Raw genomic sequence first — 26478 nt, 5'->3', positions numbered from 1 at the left:
TTCATAGGTAGGTACTAGGCTATTTGCTCTGGGGCCTATATAAGCCTAGCCAAAAAAGTTCCCTGGCTTTCGGCACCCAAGAAAGTTATTTTCCTGCGCTCCTGTCTAGCAGAGCCACAGAAGTGATCCCCGGGGTGAATTTCCTATTTCCCATCCAACTGTCAAGATTTTTCTTAAAGAAGGCTAATGAGGAGCTTTGCTTGACATGAATGGGTAGTCTGTTCCAGAGCATGGGAAGTCCCTGTGACAGGAATCTATTCCTCCAACATGTTCTGTTTATTGTGATGGCAAGGTTTAGGTCCCTGGAGTGTGTGGCTCAGAGGGATTGAGGTTTCTTAAGTGTAGAATGTCCAACAGATCTGGGTTTGACATAGCTTTGTATGTTAGCCAGAGGTCGCCTCTGAGTAGGTGATAAGCAATGGAGTAGAGCTGTAGTTTTTTGAGATGGTCTGCATATGGCACCTGTTTGAGGCCAGTAATCCTCTTAGTGAGGTATTTCTGTGGCCTTTCTAGTTGTTGTAGATGTCTTGCGAGGTACATGCAAAATGGGGCATTGTACTCTATAATAGGTCTGATGAGGGATGAGAAGAGAGAAACAATGACCTCTTTTTTTTGGAGGTGAACCCCTTTGTGACGAGGTGTACCACGTAGAGGGATTTCCTGACTACTGTGGTGATTATCAAAGGAGAGACTACTGTCCACCAGTGTCCCAAGGTCTCTTACCACACTTTCAGTGTTTAGTAGGCTACTGCCTATGTGGTAGTTCTTGGGTACAGTGTTTTTCCCAAAGGGGATGACAATGCACTTCTTGAGGCCATGACTTTTGATACCAAGCATCAGTCTCAGTGAGGCCCCTTTGTAGAATGTTCCCATCATTAGGCGATTCCATTATGGCACCTAGTTTGCAGTCGTCTGCAAACTTCGTTAGCCAAAGACCTGCTGTATTAGCCTGGACTTCTGAGAAGTAGATGTCAAACAGGACTGGACCCAGGACTGAGCCCTGTGGTACTGTCACTGGTCTGAAGCTGGATTTGGAGTCGGCTACTTTCACTGTGTGGGTTCTTGTCAGTGAGCCAGTTGGCCACCCATCTTATGACATACGGATTTATGCCCAGTCTAGTGAGTTTATCTATAATTCCAGAGTGGGGGATGGTGTCGAATGCCCCGGTAAGGTCAAGATAGGCTGTGTGCACCACCTTACCCTCATCCACGGTTCTGGTGACTGCTTCAAAGAAGTCACTCAGGTTTACGAGACATGACCTACCTTTTACAAACCCAAACTGAGTGGGTCCAGAGTTTGGAGGATACCGATGTCCTTGTTTATAAGCTCCAAGATGATACGTTCCATGGCCTTGCAGACCAGGCTAATGGGGCGGCAGTTCCTGGGGTCCATGGTGGCGCCCCCTTTGTAGAGTGGGATAACCGTCACTGTGCGCCATTCAGTAGGCACAAAGCCTGAAGTGAGGCTATTATTGAACATAGTACATAGGTTGAGTGCCAGTTTGTTCTGTAGTTCATGCAGAACGCAGTCTAGGATATTGTCAGGTCCCATGGATGCTGTGTTCTTGGCTTTGGAGAGTGTGGTCTTTGCTTGTGCAGCTGTGATTACAGAGGCTTTGCATTCTTCCGGTATAGTGATGGGCCCTTTGGGGGGGGGGTGAAGTTTACATTGAACTTATGTATCTGCAAGGATGTTGGCAATATCAGTTGGTTCTGTATATCTAGTGTCACTGTGCTGTAGCTCAGAGCAGATCCGAGTGTTGCTATTGAGATTCTTGACATAGCTGTATAATGCTTTGTGGCTGTCTTTAGAATCAGTGGCGATTTTATTTTCGTAACTAGCTTTGGAGGATTTTATGAGGGATCTCAGCTTCTTACTGAGGCTGACCAGGGAGTTCCTGCAATCAGGGGATTTTACTCTTTTTTGCAAAAGCTTCTTCCTTCTGTTGTAGAGTTTGCTTATGGCAGGGGAACACCAGATTGACTTCACTTTTTGGAGGATAGCATCTTGGTTCTGTTGGGGATGGCACAATCCATGCACTCAAGTATGTGCTTAAACAGTGCATTTGTATAGGATTCAGCAGTTGTACCTACATTTTCCATCTGTATGGGTGTCGTGAAGCTTGCCACTTCTGTCTTAAGAACCATGAAGTTGGCTTTGGAGAAGTTTTTTACAGTGGTTTCCTTAATGGGGGATGGGGGCGGGTTATTGATGTCTAGGGTGATTAGCCTGTGGTCGGATCTGACCAGTGAGAAGTTGACCTCTGGAGTGGAACATCGGTTGCACATATTGGTAATGACCAGGTTCAGGATATTGCTGCCCCTGGTGGGGATATAGACAAGCTGATCCAGGGTACTGGAATTTCTGAATTTCAGAAAGCGTTGAGCAAATGAGTTAGTACGTGAGTAGTTTTCCCAGTTGATGGTGGGGTAGTTGAAATTGCCCATTATTAGGGTATTGGGCTATACCCTAATATTACCCAGTATATCAAGAAATGTGGAGTGGGCATCCTTGGGCATGGTGGGGGGATCTGTTCTAAGTTACAACCTGGATTGCAGTCTTGCCCAGTGTTAGTTGCACTTGGATAATTTCGGATGCGTTATGTTGAGCAACTAGCCTGGAGGTGTGGATATCCTTAATGAATATGGACACGCCTCCTCCTTTAGTGTTTTGGTCCAGGTTAGGTGGCTGAAAGGTGTGGTATGAGTTACAGCCTGGTAATGCAGGGGTGCTCTCTGGTGCCTTGAACCAGGTCTCTGTCACTGCACAAATGTCCATGTTCTCCATTTTAAGGAGTGCCTTGAGTGAGTGCATTTTGAGGTTTAGACTTCTAGCATTGAGTAGCATTACCATCAGATTTTGCTTGCTTATACCTGCTACAGTGGTGAGTTTGCCATTTGAACCTTGCCTAAAAAAGGCATTATAGGGGTGGCAAGAGCCTTAGCCAGTATCCGGAATCCTAGGGGTGACAGGTGCAGGCCATCTCTGGCAAAGCATCATTGTCTGTTGATCATGTTGTCCCAGGCAGACACTTGATCCCCTTAGAATGACACTAGAAGCTTAGCCAATTGTTAAAGGCAATCATTTTATCCTTGTATTGTGGCATGATTCTGGGTGATGGCAGGATGCTACTCAGGGATAGGGTCATACCTGCCTGGGCTACATGATCCGAGAGCTCCTCCATGTCTCTTTTCATGTAGTCCAGGGAGATATGTCTCAGGTCATTCACACCAACATAGGCAATAAAACAATCAGATTTGTACTTGTTGTGCAGTGACCTGAGTGCATGCATTATGTGGTGGATCCTGGCACCCGACAGGCAGATGACAGTAACTTTCTCCTTATTTAGCCTGGTGAGTGGTACATCAGTGTGCCTGACTATAGTCACCTATGACTAGTGTGTTGCGTATGTTGTTTTGCCTTATGGGCTAAGGTTGAGTGGCACACTGATTTTGTGGGCTATGTGCCATATGGGTAGTGTTGAGGGGTGGTGGTGGTTGCTCACATTTCAGCTTTGGAGGTCTCTGTTGTTTAGGCAGATTTTTATTGAGAGCCTCCGCGAATGTAGGTGTGTGTTTTGTGTTACTATGCGTGGGTTTAGGTAGTGTAGGTTTTGATGGACTATGTGTTGAATGTGGTGTGGTGGAAGTGTTTACCTTCTCCTCTTGACTGTCTAGTACAGTCTTGGCTGGAGAGAGCTTGGCTTCCAGTTCGGCTATATAAGTGCATCTCTCACAGGTTGCAGTGTTGGGTTGCAGGAGGAGAGGGTTGACAGTGTGCATAAGGCAATTGCTACATTGCCCCCAGATGTCCAGATTCATCAGGTGGACAGGGGAAAATACCGAGCTGACCCTTAGACATGTCCAGATAGGTGCTTATTAATTTAAGTACTAAAAACTGTTTTCCTACTAACAGGTGAAAAAAGTTGAGTGCTGCAGTAATTTGTAGATTATTTAGTGCTTGCAATGAGTTTTGAACAAGTGCTGAGCACAAGGAAAGAGTTTTGAGTGCTAAAACTAGAAAACTGGCTAGTTCTAAGGGAAAATTAGAAGAGCAGACTTTCTGGCACCGGGAATAGTTTAACCCTAGTTAAATCGCACTGTGTGATGCGCAAAACCATGCAAACATGGGTTTTTAAACAAAAAGATGAAAGGGATAGAAATAGCCCAAAATGGCCAGTAAAACTACAGATTCTGAGCTGAAACCACTTCTCCAGCGACAGATAGGCTGCTCAAAGCTCACCACTCTCACTGATGAACAGAGAAGTTTCCTTCTATCTTAGTACGGTCTGGGCAATACAGAAACTACAAAGCATCCCAGAATTCAGTAAAATCTGAAAACCGGACTCTATTTGTTATAGAAAGGTGGGAAATGAGTATAGATAGAGAATTTTTTTTTTTCAAAAATTAAAACAGATACAGTAAAATAAACACTTTTAAAACAGAAAAATGACTATCGCACTTGAGTGTGTAGCTCTCAACAGTTCAACAGTTGAAAAACACTTAAAAATGATCAGTTAAAGTGCAGACAGTATCAGAATTCAAAAAACAGTTCAAATAGGTTGTAACGTTAATAAAAAATGCTCAGAATAGTGTGGCTAGTGAAAATAAGCAATAAAAAGCAAAACAGAGGTACTTAATCCACTCAAAGTCTCCCTTTTCTCTCTCTGCTGCTGTAGAACTCCACAGAACACCCAGGTCAGATCTTGCTGAGGTAATACAATATTTCTAGAGTCCACTCCTTACCAATATACCATAAAAAAGCTCTATTAGAAATCTTAATTCTGCCTGGAAATGTTTTACCATTGTGGGAATAACAAGAAAAGATACAGTAAAGAACAACCAACTGAAACTGTACGAACTGACACAGCTTGTCCTTTCCCAATCCAATACTATGAATTTCACAGCTGTACAGCTTATCCAAAGGACTCAGTACTGACAAGATAATACCAGTGTTGCAAAAGCATGAACAGAGTATATAACTGTCCTGTCATTTGAATTCTGAAAAATGAGGGAGATAGCTAGATTCAAGGGCATATATGGGGTATTTTTTGTTACAGGTAACCCTATAAGCATGGAAAAGCAAAAAGGTTAACCTACCATGAACAGTTGCTATCTAGATACTCTCTTGCAGATGTCAGAGCAATAAACTCATTAGTCTACCAAAAAGATGAACCCAAAGCAGCCAGAATTGCTGGTTCAAATGTAATACCTTTCCCAGCAAAAAGTAAAGATTCCAATTGTCACCTGAATAACAGCTGAGATAATGTATTAACAGAAAAACATCTTTTTAGAACAGCTTGAGTTATGTCTGAAATCAAGAGGAGGCGCCAAGGGTGGACATGCTAAAATGACTGATAAATATCCCTTGCCAAAGGATTAAATAGGCCATAGGATAGTAACTCACACAGATGTTTGAGAACCAGTGGTAATAATCCATGTTTATGTACCACATCACTGTGGTATTGTCTGTAATCTCCTGTACTGGTTTCAGATATCACAGGATATGAAGAGATTCTATAGCATGGATCAAAGCTAACATCTCTTTGACATTTATATGCTTTGGTTTTTCCGAACTGTCCTAGGCTTTGTACTTTTACCCTCATAGAAACTGCCCCCAGGCAAAAACTAAGACATCTTATTGTCTTCACCAATGAAGTTCTTTCTTGATAAAGCCCAAAAATGGAATCTGAAAATCCCAGAGGATGAGAATATTAAGTCCACATTTTTTAAACACAGAATTTTTTTTCATGTATAACCTGGCAATAGGTGACCATGAAAATCATATAAAACCATAAACACTATAATCCTGAGATATTTTCTAGCTGAAATCTCAGACTGATTGTAGAGTAACAAGGAAGTTACCAGATACAAATTTCCATTTTTCTTTTTAGGAATGCATTTCAAGCTTATATCTAGAAGGCAATCTAAAAGCACAATCCTGTGTGATGGAATTAAGAAGGATTTTTGAATATTTATCTGGAAGCCAAGATTGGTAAGGAGTGAAGAAACCCATGTTAAGGACTCCTGACATCTGACAAAAGACTCTCCACAGATCAGTAAACTAACTAAATAAGGAAACATGTGATAAGCCCCTTTTAGGTCTAATGTTACCAAATGATTCAGAAGATGAATGACTGGTAACAGGCTGTGAAAGGTCAACATTTTGAATTTTGGTACGTTCATACACCGATTGAGAAAGGAAAGATTTACAACTGGCCTTTTACTAACGTTCATTCTTTGAAACCAGAAATATCCTGGAGTAGAAGCAGTCTTCCCTTTGGTCTAAAGGCACTAGTACTATGGCTCCTAGGGTAAGCATGTGTTGAAGAATCTGAGAAAAAAACTCTGTTTGATTCAAAGGTTGGAAAGGAATTCCGCTGAAAGGAGATAGTGTATTCAGTGCCCATTGTAACCCTCTTGAACCAGTATTAGCACCCAAAAGTCTGAGAAAATCTATTGCCAGAGGGAAGAGTTGAAAAGACAGTCTATGGGACAGACTTACAGATGTTGGGATAGGAGGGGAAGGGGGAGAGGGATGCTGGCATAATCATTCTGAAGGCATGGTCTGTCCATTTCTCTGATCACTATTTTTGCTGTTTCCCCTCCTGATGTCTGTTTTGTTTGTTCCCTGTTTGCCAGCAGGTGACAGGAAATGCTTATTTTGTCTTTTTTTTTATTTTAAGAAAAAATGTAGAGGGTTTTTAAGATTTATAATGTGGGGGTTGAAAAATATTAGTAGCTCCCTGAATTAATTTTCCTTTGTCATCAAACTGTTTGGAAACCTGAGTAGATGCAGGGCCTAACAAAACATCCTTGTCTGCATTAGAGTTTAGTCTCAGACTTCACCTCATCCAAAAACTTTTGAGTATGTATCCTGGTATATCTCCTCAAAACAGTAGCAGTAGCAGTGTTCCTAGACACAGTATTGACACAGTCATACACACCCTAATCAACTGAGACAGGTTAGAAATCACGGGATTTACACATGACCTATCAACTGAAGAAAGTGTGACAGAACAGTCCCACAAGCTGATAACACTTGATAGAATAGACTGGAAGAAGGAAATTCTCTTATGAAATCTGTATAACACCTTACCTATTTACCCATGGGGGTCTCTTTCAGCTGGTCAAAATTTTAAATTGTCGAAACCCATACGGTCGAGACCATATGATCAACAATTTAAAATACCAAAAAACAACTAAAAAGAAGAAGAAACTAGAGTTGCATGGACACCATGGTACAGTGAGGATGGGGGAATATTCCCTTTTCCCCACTCTAGTGCGATCTTGGAGTCAGTATATGTCTCTCGTCCTTCTCTAACACTGATTACAAGCAGGCAGGGTATTTTGTTTAGATGCTTTAATACACAGAAAAACATCAGGATGGATATAACAGACAGTAGGAGAAATCCAAGAATGCAAAAACGACCGGGACAAAAATCTAAAAGTATAAATAAGTAGAAACAGGCGTCCATTAAGACTAGGTGTAAAAATCTGATTTAATCGACTAAAAACTGGTGAGCGCTTTCTCTGTAGACCTGCTTCTTCAGACCATAATACATATACAACAATAACAGAAACATTTAAATAAAACAAAACAACCAGTCAAAAACTAGAAACAAATCACATGATAACAGTCAATGATGCAAACCCCTTTTCTTAAGTGCCGGTTTTAAGGATTCAGAGTTGTTACGACCTGGGTGCATGTTAGCTCTCAGATCTAAGATCCAGCACAACTCAGCAAATTCAGTTTCATTCAAAATGTCCCCTTCTCGTAAACCACAGTCAACTATATTCAGTACTAAAAACTTAAAGTGATGGGTATCTCCATTTTCAGCCACATACTTTGCTAATGCATTACTGGGTTGCCTATTTCAAATATCATTAATATATTCAAGTATTCTCTCCTTTAGGGTACGATTGGTCTTTCCAACATAAAAATCCTCACACTGAACACGCTTAGCCAAATAGACTATGTTTTTAATGGTACAGTCTGCATAAAAATAAAATTCAATAGTCCTAGATGATCTAGGATGGACAATAGATGTAATTGTCCATATATACCTACATGCACTAGATCTACATGCATATGTACCTCTACATTCTGAGTATACCCTTCTAGATGGTGTCTGTCTAAAGCACAAATGTTGTTTCAGCGTTTTATTATTCTTAAATGCAAACTTAGGAGAAGGACCTAATTCTTTACTTAGACTAGGGTCTGTCATAAGCATAGGCCAGTTTTTCTTAACGATATCACATGCTACATTCACATTACTGGAGAAAGTTAGGATAACTCTACTAGTGCTATCAGTGACACATAGTTCACTACTATTAGACGGTTCCGTTGTGTTATCAGAGAAAAAGGGTTTGGTCTTAGAACTCCTAACTCCTCTAGCTTCCAGTATGGCTCATTCTATATCTCCTATTCTATAGCCTCTATCCAAAAACTCAACTCTGAGGGTATCTAAAGCCTTCTCCAATGAGTAACCTCACGACCCATACCTGATTCTTCAACACATTCCTTGGAACATATCTGGGGTGCATGCTTGTTTTATGAAGAATATTCTTCTTATTACATGGTTTCTTAAACATACTTGTAGACAGACTGCCAAACACATTCCTGTTAACCAAAACATCTAAAAAATCTATACTACTATCAGAGTGATGCACAGTGAATTTTAAAAATGATGTAGTATTTTGTTAGTCCACAAATTCTGTCAACAAGTCAGTAGACCCCTTCTAAACAAAACATATGTCGTCATCAAAATACTTGTAAAACTTTATGTGTCCTAAAACATTCATCCTTAAAAACTAGTTGCTTCTCCTAGTGTGCAAGAACAATATTGGCATATGTATTTGCACATGCTGTGCCCACTGCAACCCCCACTTTGCAGAAAATACTCTGACTCAAACATAAAGATGTTGTTTTCGAGTATCAATTCCAGCAGAGCACAAATCAAAGTGACTTTTAAGTTGGAATAAACACTGTCAGATGTAAGAAAACCCTAACACTGTCTATCCCTTCTTCATCCGGAATCACAGTAAAGTGAATTCACATTAAGTGATACAAATGACATACCATCAAAACTTTCAAAATCTTTTGACCACATATATAGACTATTCAGAAACTGCTTTGTGTCTTTCAGCACAGTATCAATAGTATTTAGAACTGGCCTTAACTTGTTTTCCACATAAATGGACAGTGGCTCCGTGAGCCATCCTCTACCAGACACAATAGGTTGAAAAGGGGGGTCAGCAATATTCTTCTGTACTTTAGGCAGTCCATATATTATGGGTATTCTCAGTTGATCTACAACAAAATAAGTATATAAACTATACTCTATTAAATCTGTCATCAGAAGATCATACAGGTAAAAATTCACCCTATTAATGATACCTGTGACTTGAAACCTCTGTAGCCTCACACAGAGGTCTCCGTCTCCAAGCAGCTAGTAATAACATTCAATTGTACACTAAACTGTTTGAAATACTGTACTTTGCAAAATATGCTCTGTAATGGCTGTATTCTGCAAAATAATGTTACTGTAACACTGCAAAAACATGCAAACACTTTACACACTTCTGATAACTCTGATATCTTTGACTAATATTAAAAATATGGATTTACTAAGCTTCTCTCCTCATCCTCCCCGAGGATACTCTTTTCTCTTCCCCTTCCTTCTTCCTTCCTGCTTTTCCACTCTCCCTCTCCTCTGGTTGTGTTTTGCTCTCCCTCTCCCTCCCACCCCCCACCCCCCCCCCACCCCCCAGATATTTCTATTAGGCCACACTTCTACTACACCTCCCCTATCTGCTATCCTATCAATTCCATCCACTATTCCCTTAACTTCCTTTCCACACACTTCACTTCCCACCCTTTCTCACTACACCCACCTATCCACTGCACTCACCCTCTTCCCTTCTTTACAGCACCCCTTCTCCCCTCTCCCACCACACCACCCACCCCATGCAACATAACACACTTCATTCGTATCTATAACTATCACTACAACTATCCAAACTTCACAACTTAAACTACCTATCTATACACAACTATTTATTCCTACTCATTACCTTCCTATATACCCACTCACCTACTCTAACTCAATCCTTCCTTCTCTCTTCACTACTACTTACTCAAACTCCCTACCTTCAAACTGCCCTACCTTCATCTATCCTACCTACCTCATCACAAACTATTATCTTACTACCCAATTTATATCTAAAATTTAAAACTAAAAAAAAAAAAAACTAATAAAGTAAATAAAACACATACTAAAGAAGCACATGATACAAAACCTATGGTACACTACTAAATACATGCTACCCCAACACTACTCTCATACTACAACTACTCTCCAACACTCCAACTACTGAAACACACAGTCACCATATAAAACTTATAGTCCTCATATCTAAGTTACCTTGGCAAACTAACCACGCAAACCTAATTATCACAATAGTATCCAAAATATAGTTAAAGTATAGTAAAAAATGCATCAAAAAAGAATCAAAACTAGACCTGGACATAACATACAATTCCTAGCTACCCAACCTATTAAAACATATTTAATCTTAGCTATCCATTTCAATTGACCTGGAAGGGCTAACTTTCATAAGAAATCTACTCTACCTCAAGCTAATGTCGAAATAACAGCCTTATCTAATTTAATAATTAAACTGCTCAAATAGTTCAAATTGTGTTTGTGCTTACAATAAAATAATGTTAATCTTAACACAAAAGAGGAAATAATAAAACAAATAACATCAAAGAACAACAAACCACTGCCCTTCATCCCCAAAACACTAGAACAAACACACAGACAACTGACTGATTATTTCCTATTTACCCTTCTCTAACAAAATTTAACCCTTAAAAATAATTCTGAACTAAATGTAACAAATAACTAATAAACTCACTAACAAGCATAAAACAAACAAAAAAAAAAAAACCAAAACAATAGACTCAACAGACAAAAAAAACCAGCAAAAATCTGGCCTCCTTGTGATCACAAAAAAACCCATGTCACACGTATGGCATTATCATCAAAACACTTCTACAAAACAGCCTCAATCACCAAATTAGAGCTAAATCTCAACCCAAAGATTTCCTTCCAAACATAGAACACTAAATTCAAAGCCTCAAAAAGCACCTCTCTCTACAAAGCCTCAATCTCACCATACCATAATCATTTTTCACAATTAAGTTTCTCATGATAACAACTTACAACCGTGCCTAATAAAGACCCACCTTAGCACATACAAATACCTCTATGCTAAAATACTCCTCAGCTTAAAAAAGAGAAGATCAAAAAATCTCCTCACTAATGCAAAAAAATTAATCAAACCTTTAAAAGACAGAAAAGCAAAACATGAGAGCAAAAGGTTAAAAAAAAAGAAAACAATCAAAAGTTCTTCACTAAACAAAAAAAAAACCCCAAAAAGCAATCATCAACCCTCTACTTGACTACTAAAAGGTTCTGGTTAAATATCAATCATCTACTTACCCCAGGTAAAATAACCAACTACCTAACACACTAATAGCCAATTAAATAGCTACCATTCCCACTCTTCAAGCTAAAACACTAGCAAGCCACTTATCCCCAAAAGCTTTAGCAAGCCTTAACTACTCGATGCTTCCCAACATCTTCCATACATAACTTCCCTGGCTCTTCCTTCCCTTTTTTCTCACCCCATAGCCCACCTCCTTCAGATCAACTTCCAACAAACACCCACTTCTCCTATGCAATCAAAGGTAATTTTCCTTTAAATTAGGTGCCTTGAAAGAGCTATAGCTTCCTTCCCAAAAACTAACAGATCAGCAATAAAGAAAATTATCACAAAACTTATAATCCACATACAGATCATACCCTTTACCTAATTTTCTACTATATAATACACCTCTTCACATCATACCCTCAAGATCATAATATAACTACCACTCTACTAACTTCTGTTAAATCTACACCAAAACTGAAACTTAAACAACACCAACAACTACTTAGACCACACCACCAAAGGCTTACCACTATCACAATCTCACACTCACTACACCACAAACTTTAACTAATTCATTAAAACAATACCGTCATCTTCACTACAAATCTGCCTAAAATCTCTCTCCTAACAACTACCTTAAGCTTAAACTTACACCCCAAAACTTCACCTACACTGGAATCTTATTCTCTATCTTTATTAATGATCTTTAATCATCTATCCATAACTACTCTATATACACTCTCTATCTGGAAGAATTTCCTTCTACAATAGAAGCTCCACCCTTACTCTCTATCTTTCACTCTAATCTTCTTCCATCTCTTCTAAAATCAATCTAAATCACTCTCCTTCTCTATCCAAACCATACTCATCAAACCATAATCACCATCACCTACACAGCACACAACCTCAGAACTTTTACCATCAGAAACAAATCTCCTTTTTCAACCCACTCTACTAACAAATCAAAAAGTGTCTCTTCAACTCCAAGAAAACAAACCTCAACTACTTATCTCCTCTACTAAAACCAGCTCAAAAAAATTTCCTTCTACTCTACTACTGAAAATTCTAGGTCAACTAAATTTACTCCTACTACTGCTCACTGTCTTAAAAATAACGTACTAACTCTAAATCCTAACTACAAAATCTCATAGGGATAACTAAAAAAACACCTTACCACAATATACCCTTAACCTTTTTACAGCAATTCCCCTTCACTTAATACAATCACTTATCATCTAACTACACCAATCTATTAGAGAATCCACATAAAATCTCTAAAGACTCACACATACACCTACACATCTAATCACAAAATCCAACACTTTTAAACACCAGTAACAAGTACCTTACTTGCCACTATATAACTTAACAGTAATTACAATGGTTAGAACTTAAACCAAAGCATTCCACTTTATCAACTAATTACAATAAACATAACAACTAACCAATTACAAAAACACCAGCTTTCAAACACCATAACCTCCCTCAAAATTTCCTGAAAAACAAAATTTATTAAAAAACTGACACACCACAAATGTAAAACAAATAAGATAGGGAAAAAAAAGAATCAAAACCCTCACATTCTAATAAAAGATATTCATACTCCTGCTAAAAATTACTTCTCTCCTTTCTACTAAATTAAATTCAAACTCCATCACACAATTCTAACAAAAACCTTCTTGGCTCCATTACCTATCCTCCTCGCCTTTTTCCAAACCTCCCACTGGACTATCATGTCTTTAAAACACTAAAAATCTATAAAAAAAAAAAAAAACTAAAATACTTTAGGTTTTATTTGAAAAATTCTGTTTCCCTTCAATGTATCACTATTTTTTTTTTCGTTTTTAAAAATTTTAAATAAAATGTTTGTACTTGTTTTTTAATTGTATATATTTCTCCCGGGCCTCCACTTTTGTGAGAAAAAATCCAGCTGGACTAATAAAACATACTGAAAAATGTGATTGTTTCCCTTTATTTTATTCATTTTATGCAGTTTGGACTTTATCTCAAATATTTTTCGTAGTAATTTGAATATTTTTATCAATATTGTACATATCGGTTTATGCGAATACCATTTAGAGCGTTTTGTACGCCTGGTTTCATATTTTGCAAATACGAAATTTTGCTGAGCAAGTTTTAATATCTGAAATTCGTTTCTGACCTGTTTTGCGAAGTATACGTACAGTAGGGATGATTCACTCCTCTATATTCCACCAGTTCCAAGCAAGTGCTTTAAGTCGTTTTAGCCATGCTGCCTCTAACACCATGTCCTTTAGATATGCCACTTCTGTGTGCCACTCGTCCTTCTCTAACACAGAAGACAAGCAGACAGGGTATTTTTTTAGATGCTTTAATACACAGAAACACATCAGGATGGATACCAGCATCATAAAATATAAACGAGCTAGTTAACAGATAGACCTTACATACATATATACATACATACATGCTTACATCTCAACAGCTAACTACAAAATGGCAGTCAGGCTCACACGTGCTCAGTATTTATACACTAGTGCAAGCTCTTGGATAGCTTCTTAAAGGTACATACACACACACACATTGAGCTACAGTACATAAAATTAGCAGTGGGTGTGTGGGGGCATGGAGGGCTTGCCTCCCTGCTAAAATGCTGTTTCATATTTATAACTGTTTTTTGACATTTTAAATTGTTAATCATTTTAATTGTTAGTTTTGACAATTTAAAAATTTGACCAACTGAAATAGATCCCCACAAGGGTAGGGCTGGTATTAACAAGTGTTCTGGTTATTGCAGGCAGCCTTTCACACATACCCCAAGGCTGGCATAATATGAGGAAAGGGCATAGCATGAGGTAAACCCACTTGCAGAATTTTATAATACCTTATCTCCTCATTTGGGGGAGGGGGCATCCACTTGTTCCCACAAAAATACATCATTCATCCCGCAACTAGGCTTAGAAAAGGAAAACTCCTCTAATGGAGTTTCAGACAAGAAACTTTCCCCTGAATCAGTGTTTTGAGTTTGATGGTCAGACAAAGAAAATACCCTGCCCTCTCCATGCTAGAATCCTCTGACATTTTCCTCAGGAATGATTTCTGTTCTCCAGGATAGAAAGTCTGTAATAAAGTCCTGGCTAAGGCAAGAAAATCATCCTTAAGAACAGACAAATGTCTTCGGATAAGCAATGTCTAACCTTTCATTTCTTTCTCTAGGAGCATCCCTGGAAGGAGACTGAAAGATGGCACTTCATCCCTGGCAAGAGGTTACTTTCCACATCCCCTCCAAGAAGAACCTCTTGGAGGAACTCCCAAACCCAAAGAAGATGGTTCTCCTATGCCCAGATTAGACACTGGAACAGCAGAAGAAGATGTGTCTGACCCCCCTGGTCCATAGTGGCCAGAAAGGTCACTAGAGGAATTCGAGAAACAAGCAAGGTCTGAGGAACCAGTAATGGCCACTTGCAGAGGCATAGACTGAGCCTACGCTAAAGGCAAGGGCTCATTCTTTAACTGTTTTATTTGTTTTATGTACATTGGGAGAAAAATCAGGACGACCAGGAAGAATCTGTGCTATAGCCTAGGAAGAAGCCTGATTGCTGGTAAATGCTGTTGGGAAGAGTCAGTTGGAAGATAAGTAGTCTGACAATTGTTCACAACACACACACACAGACACACACACACAGACACACACTCACAGACACACACACAGACACACACACACACAGACACACACAGACACACGCACCTAAACTTCCCTTCACAGTCCCTCAAAATTAAAATGTAAAAGCACAAGCAGTACACAAAAATCTTGTCAGAACTCTCAAGTCCCTTTCACAGAAAGTACACTGACAGAAAACAGGAAATGAAGAAAAGACGCCATGAGGTGTACTCAAGCACCAAATATAAAATACATTTCTTGCCCCAAAACGCACTTCACACTGTTTAAATGCAACATTTTCAAGCAAAATATCTTAAGCAGCAAAATAATGATGGCAAGTAGCCACGCAGTGTATACAAATACCAAAACATTCAAACAGAGATTTAAGTACATTAAAACACTTTCCAAGCTTTAAATTCCTACATTTCAGTTAAAATGCCAAAAGCAGTCTCACAAAACCAAGCCTAGTATTCAATGATAAACCCTGTTCTAAAAGTATCAGTTTCTGACAAGAAACTTCAGATATTAATAAAATTCAGAAAACAGAAAATACATAAAAACATTTAGAAATACAATATTTTCTATGTGGAAGAGTTCCTCTGTGGGGATGTATCTGCAAGACATGAAGCCTGTAGCCAGTTGCTGTTCCTGTGAAGCCTCTTAGCTATTATTCTTTGAGGTGGCATGACAATTCTTGAAGAAATTTTGTTGTAATCTTCACCTGGAATGCTGATCTCCTTGCACAAACTGGCTGTCCAATCAGCAGTCTGAAGGTGTGGGATTGAACCAGAGCTTTGTGAAGCTGGCCAGTTGCTGTAGTCTGGGCTGAATACACCCCAGACAGCCAAAGGCTACTAAAGCAGTGAGAACGATGAACATCAGTATTTATATGAGAAGAAAGTACAGTTGTGTACGCTTACCATAAATGTAGATGTTCGAGTGTATTCAATGTTGCAGTCATCACACTTGGGTTATCTGCCTGCAGCTAGCCCTCAGTCAGCCTGAATACCAGAGTCTTGGGATTTCTGCATCAGATGCTGTCGCCTCTTCCATGACGTCAGGTCATCAGGGGTATAAAACATGCAGCCAACGCCATTACATGAATTTTTCTTGCCCCAGATGTCAGGAGCCCCCAAAACAGGAAGCTATTACATGGTGTGGAACACCTCCAATAAAAAGTAAATACCCTGCCATAAAAGATGGCCATAAAGAGGATGGGTAGAAAGGATAGAGAAAGCCAGGGGGCTGGAGGGAGGGTAACCAGGACTGCAACAGTGAATACACTTGAACATCTACATTTATGGTAAGTGTACACAACTGTACTATGTTCTTCGTGTTTCACTGTTGCAGTCATCACACTTGGGTTGATTCCCAAAGCTGAGGAAGGGTGGAAGCAGTCAAGAAGTGTTAGGGCTGGCTAGCAGGCCTTGTAAGACTGCTGTTGCAAATCCAGCTCTGGATTTAGAAAAAATAGGTAAGTGGTAATGCCTGGTGAAGGTATGTACAGAACTCCAGGTTGCAGCTTCCAGGATGTCCCTGGTAGGAACTCTCCTGTGAAATTCTGTAGAGGCTGAAGTAGCCCTAGTGCAATGAGTTCTGATCTCCTGAGGGGTAGGTTTTCCATGGTGCTTGTAGCAGAAATGGATGCAGTGTGCTATCCATTTGGAAATGGTTTGCTTCAAAATGGCCTTGCCCTCTGCCCCTGTAGCAAAACTGACTAGCAGCTGGTCAGATTTTCTGAAAGGCTTAGTCCTGTCAAGGTAGAACCTGAGCTGTCTGTGCATGTCCAAGGAGTGCAGGATCCTTTCCCCTTTATTCTGAGGATTAGGGAAAAAGGTTGGCAAATGGATGGACGGGTTTAAAGCCACACTGGATACCACTTTTGGCATAAAGGAAGGGTTAGTCCTGAGGGAATACCTGTCAGCATGGAAAATAATGAAGGGCTCCACCGCCATTAGTAACTGTAACTCAGACACTCTTCTTGCTGAAATAATAGCTAGAAGTAAGGCTGTTTTCCAAGAGAGGAATTTTAACTCTGCTAAAGCAGCAGGTTCAAAAGGGGGAAGTGTGAGCTTCTCCAGTACAAACTTAAGGTCCCAGGCCAGAGTGGGAGTTCTCCTAGGGGGGCTTAAATTGTTAGGTCCTCTTAGGAACTGTTTGATGAGAGGGTGAGAAAAGAGAGACGGCCCAGTATTATAATGAACTGAGATGGCAGATGCATGAATCTTAATGGAAGAGAAGGATAGGCCTCTGTGGAGCAGCTCTGCTAGGTAATCAAGGATTTGAGGTAAGGTGGGCACAGCTGTGTCCTTTCCTTGAGACTGACTCCAAGAACAATATTTTTTCCACTTTTCAGCATAGGATTTCCTAGTACTAGGCCTTCTGGCCTCAAGGATGATGTCCAGCACCTGTTTGCTGAGGGATGCTGGTGGAGTATTCAGGGGATAAGCCAGGCTGCAAGGTTTAGGGTTTGCAGCTGTGGATGCAAAATCTGTCCATAATGCTGAGACAGCAGGGAAGGTGTCTGATGTAGGTGCCAGGGTGGCACTGCTGTCAGAGCAGGATGGACAGATTTTGCATCCACAGCTGCAAACCCTAAACCTTGCTGACAGACACAGACACACACACACACACACACACACACACACACACACACACACACACACACACACACACACACACACACACACACAGACACACACACCTAAACTTCCCTTCACAGTCCCTCAAAATTAAAATGTAAAAGCACAAGCAGTACACAAAAATCTTGTCAGAACTCTCAAGTCCCTTTCACAGAAAGTACACTGACAGAAAACAGGAAATGAAGAAAAGACGCCATGAAGTGTACTCAAGCACCAAATATAAAATACATTTCTTGCCCCAAAACGCACTTCACACTGTTTAAATGTAACATCTTCAAGCAAAATATCTTAAGCAGCAAAATAATGATGGCAAGTAGCCACGCAGTGTATACAAATACCAAAACATTCAAACAGACATTTAAGTACATTAAAACACTTTCCAAGCTTTAAATTCCTACATTTCAGTTAAAATGCCAAAAGCAGTCTCACAAAACCAAGCCTAGTATTCAATGATAAACCCTGTTCTAAAAGTATCAGTTTCTGACAAGAAACTTCAGATATTAATAAAATTCAGAAAACAGAAAATACATAAAAACATTTAGAAATACAATATTTTCTATGTGGAAGAGTTCCTCTGTGGGGATGTATCTGCAAGACATGAAGCCTGTAGCCAGTTGCTGTTCCTGTGAAGCCTCTTAGCTATTATTCTTTGAGGTGGCATGACAATTCTTGAAGAAATTTTGTTGTAATCTTCACCTGGAATGCTGATCTCCTTGCACAAACTGGCTGTCCAATCAGCAGTCTGAAGGTGTGGGATTGAACCAGAGCTTTGTGAAGCTGGCCAGTTGCTGTAGTCTGGGCTGAATACACCCCAGACAGCCAAAGGCTTCTCAAGGATGATGTCCAGCACCTGTTTGCTGAGGGATGCTGGTGGTGTATTCAGGGGATAAGCCAGGCTGCAAGGCTTAGGGTTTGCAGCTGTGGATGCAAAATCTGTCCATCCTGCTGAGACAGCAGGGAAGGTGTCTGATGTAGGTGCCAGGGTGGCACTGCTGTCAGACTGTGTAGGAGTGGGTACCAGTGCTGGCGTGGTCAGTCTGGTGCAATAAGGATTGCCCTTGGCCTGTCCTGTTTGATCTTGAGTAGTACTTTTGAGAGGAGGGGCAGAGGAGGAAAGGCATAAGTTGAGAGGTTTTCCCATGTAAAGGATAGGGCATCCACCTTCCAGTCTCTGCTGTGAGGGTTCCTTGTGCAAAATTTGCTTAATTGGTGGTTTTGGGGGAAGGCAAAAAGGTCCATCTCCGGTGTTCCCCACCTCTGGGTTAGAAGTTTGAATGAGTTGGGTTCCAGTTTCCACTTGTGAGAGTCCAGTAGATGTCTGCTTAAGTTGTCTGCCAGTGAATTTTGCTTGCTTGGCAGGAATTGAGCTTGTAGGTGCACTTGGTTGCTCAAGGCTGTGCTCCACAGGGCCATGGCTAACCTGCAGAGTGGGTAAGAAAGAGTTCCCCCCTGCTTGTTTATGTACCACATAACTGTGGTGTTGTCTGTCTTTATCAGGAGCTGTCCTGGAAGGATAAGGTATTTGAATGTTGTCAGAGCATTCTGTACAGCTAGCATCTCTTTTTGATTGATGTGCAGGGGAAGTTGTTCTGGGCTCCATTTGCCCTGAATGCATTTGTCTGCCATGTGAGCCCCCCCATACATAGTCTGATGTGTCTGTTGTCAGTGTTTGGGCAGTGACGGGTTGAGTGAAATGAAGTCCCTTGTTGTGGTTTTATGCCTCTGCCCACCCAAGGAACTCTGCCCTTAGACAAGGTATGATAGGAATCACTGTTTCCAGGTCCTGAGAATGTTGACACCAGAGACTTTTTAAGTGCCACTGAAGTTTCCTCATATGCAGAATTGCACATGGAATTAGCAGACTGCATGAGGCCATGAACCCTAGGGCTTGCAGTATTTTCCTTGGAGATAGCTGGGTTTTGGTGGCCACTAGTTCGAAATAGTTTGTCAAATGGACCTGCTTTTCTGGAGTGAGAAATGCCATCTGGGAATTTGTGTGCAAGCTTGCTCCCAGGAATACAATTTGTTGGCTGGGCACCAGTTGTGATTTCTTTTCATTGATGGTGTATCCCAGTGAAGTTAGAAGTCTTTTTACAAATGCCAGGTGCTGAACTAGCCTCACTGATACTGGCAGACTGGAGACTAGTTTAACAGAAGTGTCATCGGCAGTTTTTTACCTATGTGGTCTGTCTTTGTCTTTTTTCAGAAGATCAAGAGTCGGATGGCTTACCGAAGCCATTTCAGAAAATGGAGAATGAGAGTGAAATAATTTAGCTACAAAAAATAGCCTGACAACAAGTGGTTTGGGCAAGGCACAAAACCAACAGTGAGGGACGTCGTGGTCTGGGCCTAAACAGGTGATGCAGTAAGAATGAAAATCTCTGTGAGGTATTTGCTTTCCACAGGCAAGACAATTGTTAACCTTTTTTCTGATATCTGTTAGAGCAAGAAAAAAAAGAATCCCCAGTGGGGTAATTTGCTTTAGAAGACTTCAGGTTTGAAACTTGAAAAACAAATATTTCAGGTAACGGCTGATCAGCACTTGTGATTTGCTTCTGCTTTGGGCTCCTTCTCGGCAAGAAAGACTGATGTAATGGCGTCAGCTGCATGTTTTATAACCCTGACGACCTGACATCATGGAAGAGGCGACAGCATCCAAAGCAGAAATCCCAAGACTCTGGTATTCAGGCTACCTGCAGGCAGATAACTCAAGTGTGATGACTGCAACAGTGAAACATGAAGAACATCAGCAGTGAGGCTGTGCTGTGTTGATTTAATTTTGAGAACTGAAAAAAAAAAACAGATTTTATTTTGGTACTGACAATTTGCTTGCTTACTAATGCCACCTGGTTCAGCTAATATGATTTAGTGTTGTATGGTAAGTAACTGATGTGAATGAACACATGAAGGTATTGGTTATGGTAGCATTTTGTAAACTTTCAGACTTCCACTGTTTCCATAAATATTGACCATTCCTAAATGCAGCTGATCTGTCATATGGATATATATTGTTTGCTTTACTAGTAATATATTTGGGAAAAATTGTCAAAACAATTTGCAGTTAATATGAAAAAAATCATGGGGGAAAACAAATTAAAGGACTCCAGGGGCTGTATTAATAAATGATATAAATGTAAGTAAACAATTTGGGAAAGAAATAAAGGTTGATGTATACTCCTGGATGAAAAATGAGGCATCTCCTAAAGAAAACAAGACTCTGTCATCTACCAATATACATAGCTGATGAAGTCCACTTTAAATGCTGCCTAAAGTTCTGGAGATCCCATCTCCACCATTACACATGCTGAACATAGCCAGTTTAGAGGGAAGAACCAAACATTGTACATGGTCTACAGCACTAACCATATAAACACAGAGGCACATACAGACTGATTGAGCTTGTTATATATGCAACAAGAGAAGGGCTGATGTGACATTCTGAAATACCAAAAACACTCCAGAAAATAGTCTGTGGACATGACAAAAAAAAAAACAGGGAATGCAACTCAGCTTAACATGAAGAAGCCATTTAGAGAAAAAGAATGTTGGGCACATGAAAATTGTGTGCCACTGAATACCATAATGTGTAAAATGTTGACACAATTGAAGTATTTATTTAATGGACATAGAAGACCACAGATACTGGTTAACAAGGAACTAACACTCCTTCAACAGGTGAAGAAAAGTACAGTTGTTGTAAGTAACTTACCCTAAGAGTAGATATTCTACTGCATCACTGTTATAGTAGTCAAAGCTATGTGGGCTTACCCCACCTGCACCAGTCAGCTTCTGAAAACTTTGTGTGCCTTCCAGATGCTGCCCCTGCTAGGAGTGAGCAGAGCACTCTTATAAAAGACAGAACAAATCAAAAACCTTCAGAGTTTTTTTTTCTCCAAAGTGAGTGTTTCTCAGTGGTCTACCTGTCAAGTAGGCTGCAATCTACAAGGTAGGCAGATAAGTCCCCTTTGGGAAAAGCCTTCCTTTCTAAACTGAAATTTACGTAGAATATTGTGTTTTTGATAGGAATTCTGTGTTTATGTGCTTAGGATACAAAGTAAATGGGAAGGACATATTTGTTTTATGTGTTATGTGTTCCATGTGCTTTTCTGAACATTTTTTGTGAGGAAAAGTTTTACTTCTGACTAAAAGCTATGCTTGTTTGGTAGTTTACCTGTTCTTCCTCCTCCTCTGCTTATGTATGGAGCAACAGTCTGTCTCCTTGGTATTACCTTCCACAGTGCACAAAAAGAAGAGAGTTGTTAAATAGTCTTGTAGGATGTTCCCAGCTCATTTGTTGATTAAGACACTGGTGAGAGACCCTGTAGTGGCCAATCATTGTACCTCAGACCACCCATCTTCTTACCCTGATTCTCTTGGGGCACTTGCAGCCACCAAAGACTTGGGGATAGCCACAACCTCTGCAGTTGTTGGGAAATCCTGTGCAGGCCAGAGACTGGCATTGGAAGAAAACATAAAGTCAAATTAAAAGGTGGAAAGAATAGAAGACACTAAGTAGCTATTCAGATTAACTGATAAAAGTCTAGAAATCAGAGGCCAAAATGAAGGAAAGACTGTATGAATATGAAACTTCTCAAGATGAATTGTTTAAAAAATAGTAGAGTTAGAAGACAGAGTACACACAGAAACAGTGATTTTCGTCTATAGCAGAGAAACTGTAAGGAATAGATTGTGTTAATTTTATGAAGGTTCAGACAAGCAAATGGACTGATATTCCACAGTATGATTTGCTAACTGAAAGGACATACCATGTATATGCTCCAAATCTGTGCAGAAGAAAGAAGCCAAGACATATATTAGCAAAAATGCAGTCATACCAGCAAAACTGGCTGATCCTAACAAAACTGTGGAAGAAGGGAAAAATGTTAAAAATTGGATCACCAGGGTATTTGCAGAAAATGATTGCTCACTGTATATGTGGTAGAAGAGAAGAGAGTTTATCCTTGAAATTAGATACCGTCAACAGGCAGGTGTGATATTTAAGCTGCTATATCCATATCCAAGATCAAAAACATATTTGGATGCAGAACAGGCTTAGGGTGAAATAAAAAAATTTACCCATCAAAGGGTGAGATGGCAGGCTGAAGGGGACTCTCCTTCTCAATCTTCTGACAGTGACAAAGACAGTGAAATATTTTCCATTGTCCCATAAGAAAATGATTAATTGGGTGAACTAGAAAAACCAGACGCACCTTGGATTTGAACCAGAGATCAGTTTTCAGTGGTTGAAATGATAAAGAGATGATCAGCAATAATGGGAAATTAGAATATAAATGGAAGACTTGTAAACTATCATTTCTAAATGACGCAGTTTGGGCATGAGAACTGTGCTTCTGAAGAAGAGGCTAAACAAGATCAAAAGTTTGCTGACTATGTTAAATTGGTGGGAAGACTCTAAAGCATTATTCCACTTAGTTATTACCTAGGAAGTCATTAAAAGGGCCTAGCATGACCTGTAGGCTCAGCTCCCACAGTCTGAAACTTTCAGATTCATAGACATGTTGGCTGTGATGAGGAAAGACCTCATTATTCACTAATCTGCATGTCTCTGAAATGCAGTTACTACAGTGATGTGCACATTAGTGCTAATCTGCATGTTGTGCTAGTAAACCGCCTCTCATCTAGGCACTGGCACCCTCCAGTCACTCTTCCACACACTGCAGTACACAAAAACAGACAAACGCACACACACACACACACACACACACACACACACACACACACACACACACACACACACACGCACACACGCACACACACGCACACACACACACACACACACACACACACACACACACACACACACACACACACACACACACACACACACACACACACACACACGCACGCACATACATACACATGCACACATACACACCTGCAGCTGTCCCTGACCTGTCTGCCCTCCTGTGATTCCACCCACTTCAATCCCTACAACAGCTGAAGTGCCATTGTGGAACATGATCTAGTATACCCAATGGCCAGTGTTCCCAGCCCCAACCCCATACTGTTGTATATGCTGTTATGGCACATTTGTAGACTCCCTGGTGGCTAGTGATTTCCCTCCACCACAAGATCCCCACACTGATGTATGTTGATTTATCCTTGGTATTGAGTGTTCCCCCACCCCTGATCCACGTATTAATGTCAATAACATTATGGCACTTAACAGTTGAGTTATTCCTGGTGTCTAGTGTCACCTCCCTCCAATCCTTGTACTGATGCCATTGCTGTTATGGCACTTAAAGGTACAACAGTCCCCAGTGTCTAGTGGCTCCCCCCACCCACCGATGCATGTACAATGGTCATGTTAGGTAGAGGAACATAGCCTTTTGGCAGTGTTCTCTACAGCAAGTGGTAGGGCCAGGTGTACTGATCAACACGGACAAGCAGTTTCTTAAATCACTTGATGTGTAGATGCCTACTTGAAGACAGCACATGACTAATTAGCATATACCTCTCTCCCAGACTGCCTTATTAGCATTCGGCACAGCTGCAGAGCCATCACTATGCAGTGCTGTATGCCTTCATGCTACAGCATTGTGCAGCACCATGTTGAATACCAGAATCCCACCTTGACATGAAGACAGAGATGTACACGTCATGATACTCCCCATTAATGTTTAAATGGAAAATGAAGGGACTGAATATGTAACTAAGTAAAAGAAACAGTTTTACACTTAGTAATACATGTATGATAAACGTCTTGAAGTAAACACCATGCTATGTTGTTAAGTAGTTCTGTGCAGGATATATAGACATTTTAACTTTGAAATGGAGTCTCATCAGTGACTTCTGTTTATACTAGTGATATTAAAGGAAGAAAGTACTTCTTGACTGTAATGTATCCAGGGTTTATAGTGTAACAAGATAAAGGCTTGAAGTAAGCAAATCATGTTGCAATCTCGCTCGGAATGCTGGGAGAATGTAAAAGTATACTGATCATATGTATACTGAAATATACAAACTTCCTGTTTTGTACATTTAGAAGCATAGAAGCATGTTCTTACTTTATACTATAGAAAAAGGAATATTTTTATAAGTGAAAAGGCTAGAAAATGGAAAGTTTGAAACACAGTAGTTCTCTAGCATTTGGAAACAGTTGTTTCTTGCATTTGTAAAGCTTTTAGCTGTTTTTCCATCAGTAAATGCCTACAATTGGAGACTATCATTCTAAAGATGTGGTTAATCATGTAATGAATGAAGAATGCGCTCTGAGACACATTCACAAGAAATATCATAATTAGTATTTAAAGAGGAACTGGCAAGCAGTTCAGTGAAAATAAAACAAAGTTTGACACACAGTGAAGTTAATACTTTTGCAATCAGTTGCATTCCTACCACCTTTATTACTCCAATATTAAATAAAACAGTCCACAATTTAAGTTATTCATTTACCAGTAGCCAGTATACTATTTCTTAAGGCTAAAAATCAGTTAAATGAGAGCATTCAAGATGTTTTCACGTAGGAGGGAAACAGAGATATGATAAGGATGTGTGATATTTGTGCAAGAGGGAACACATACTCTAGTATGCTCTTCCAGCATTATTAAACCTAAGTTTAGAAGATGTAGGTGTAGCTGTCTGCTTGGGGTAATTGCCCCATACGGACGAGTAACTTCCCTTTTCAGAAAGTGTGTATAGATTTGAATGTTTCCCATGAGTTAAAGGAGATGGAGGTTTGCACATGTATTTAGTTTTTTGTTTCTTGAAGTAAAATATCTTAGAAAATGTGAGACGGGTTCAAGAGCAAGTACATACAAGATCAGCCGCTGAGTATTAGAATGTGCACATAAGTTGCAAGTTGAAAACATATGCTCAAAAGAACTGTAATGCAGAATATGCAAAAGTAATACATTTTTTTAAAACAAGAAACATGTTTATTAAATTATCACTTATGACTTATCACTTATGACTTAGACAATCATACATTTATACAAATGAAAACAAACCATACTTATATAATCCCAGCTGCAAGCATTTTACATCACAAACCATACTGACATAATCAGAGTTGCGAACATTATACATCAATTATAATCTATCTAATCATTGTCATTAAAATAGCTCATTCAATTCCTGTCTTCTTTTAAACCTCATTCCTCCTCATATGTACTTTTCCCACAGTTCCCATTTTCCCTATATAACTTGCTCCTACCCTTTTTTTAAAGACCCAATTCCAGTTGTTTTATCTCTGTTACTATTTTCACTTCTAGTATAGTTGGTTTAGACTTTGATCTCCATTTTCTAGTAACTGCTTTTTTGACAGCCACCATAATTAGACTCAGCAAGGCCTTACTATGTCAAGGCAATTCCGATTCTGTATCATAGCTCAGAAAAATCATTTCCCTAGTTATACCAATTTGCTCATCCAGTATCTCCGACAGAGTAGTCTGCAGAGAGTCTTTAAAGTTTGCCAGTTCATTACACTCCCAGAAAATATATTCCCAATTACCTCTTTCGCCCCCATGACACCTGCAACATTTGCTGCCTGAGGAAAAATTCTCTGGAGCCTACTTGGGGTATAAAAATATCTATGTAAACACTTCCATTCAAAAAATCCTAAATCTTCTAGATTTTGTTGCATATTTGGGAGACATACACACACCCTCCCAGTGTTTCTTTGTGAATTGCTTATTCAGTCACTCTTCCCAATCCTTTATATCCCTCCTCCTC

The 26478-nt window shown here is 39.8% G+C and overlaps 1 protein-coding gene across 1 annotated transcript in view; it reads right to left on the bottom strand.

Moving 5' to 3' along the window:
- The window catches only part of LOC122795418 (sulfotransferase 6B1-like), a 460444-nt gene that overhangs the window by 299906 nt on the left and 134060 nt on the right, over positions 1–26478 (bottom strand). The window lies entirely within an intron of this gene.

This window comes from Protopterus annectens, chromosome 1.part0 (genome assembly GCF_019279795.1).
Source record: "Protopterus annectens isolate FY-2018-M chromosome 1.part0, PAN1.0, whole genome shotgun sequence".
In the NCBI taxonomy this organism is placed as follows: Eukaryota; Metazoa; Chordata; order Ceratodontiformes; family Protopteridae; genus Protopterus; species Protopterus annectens.
This window is presented reverse-complemented; position numbering and strand designations above follow the sequence as displayed.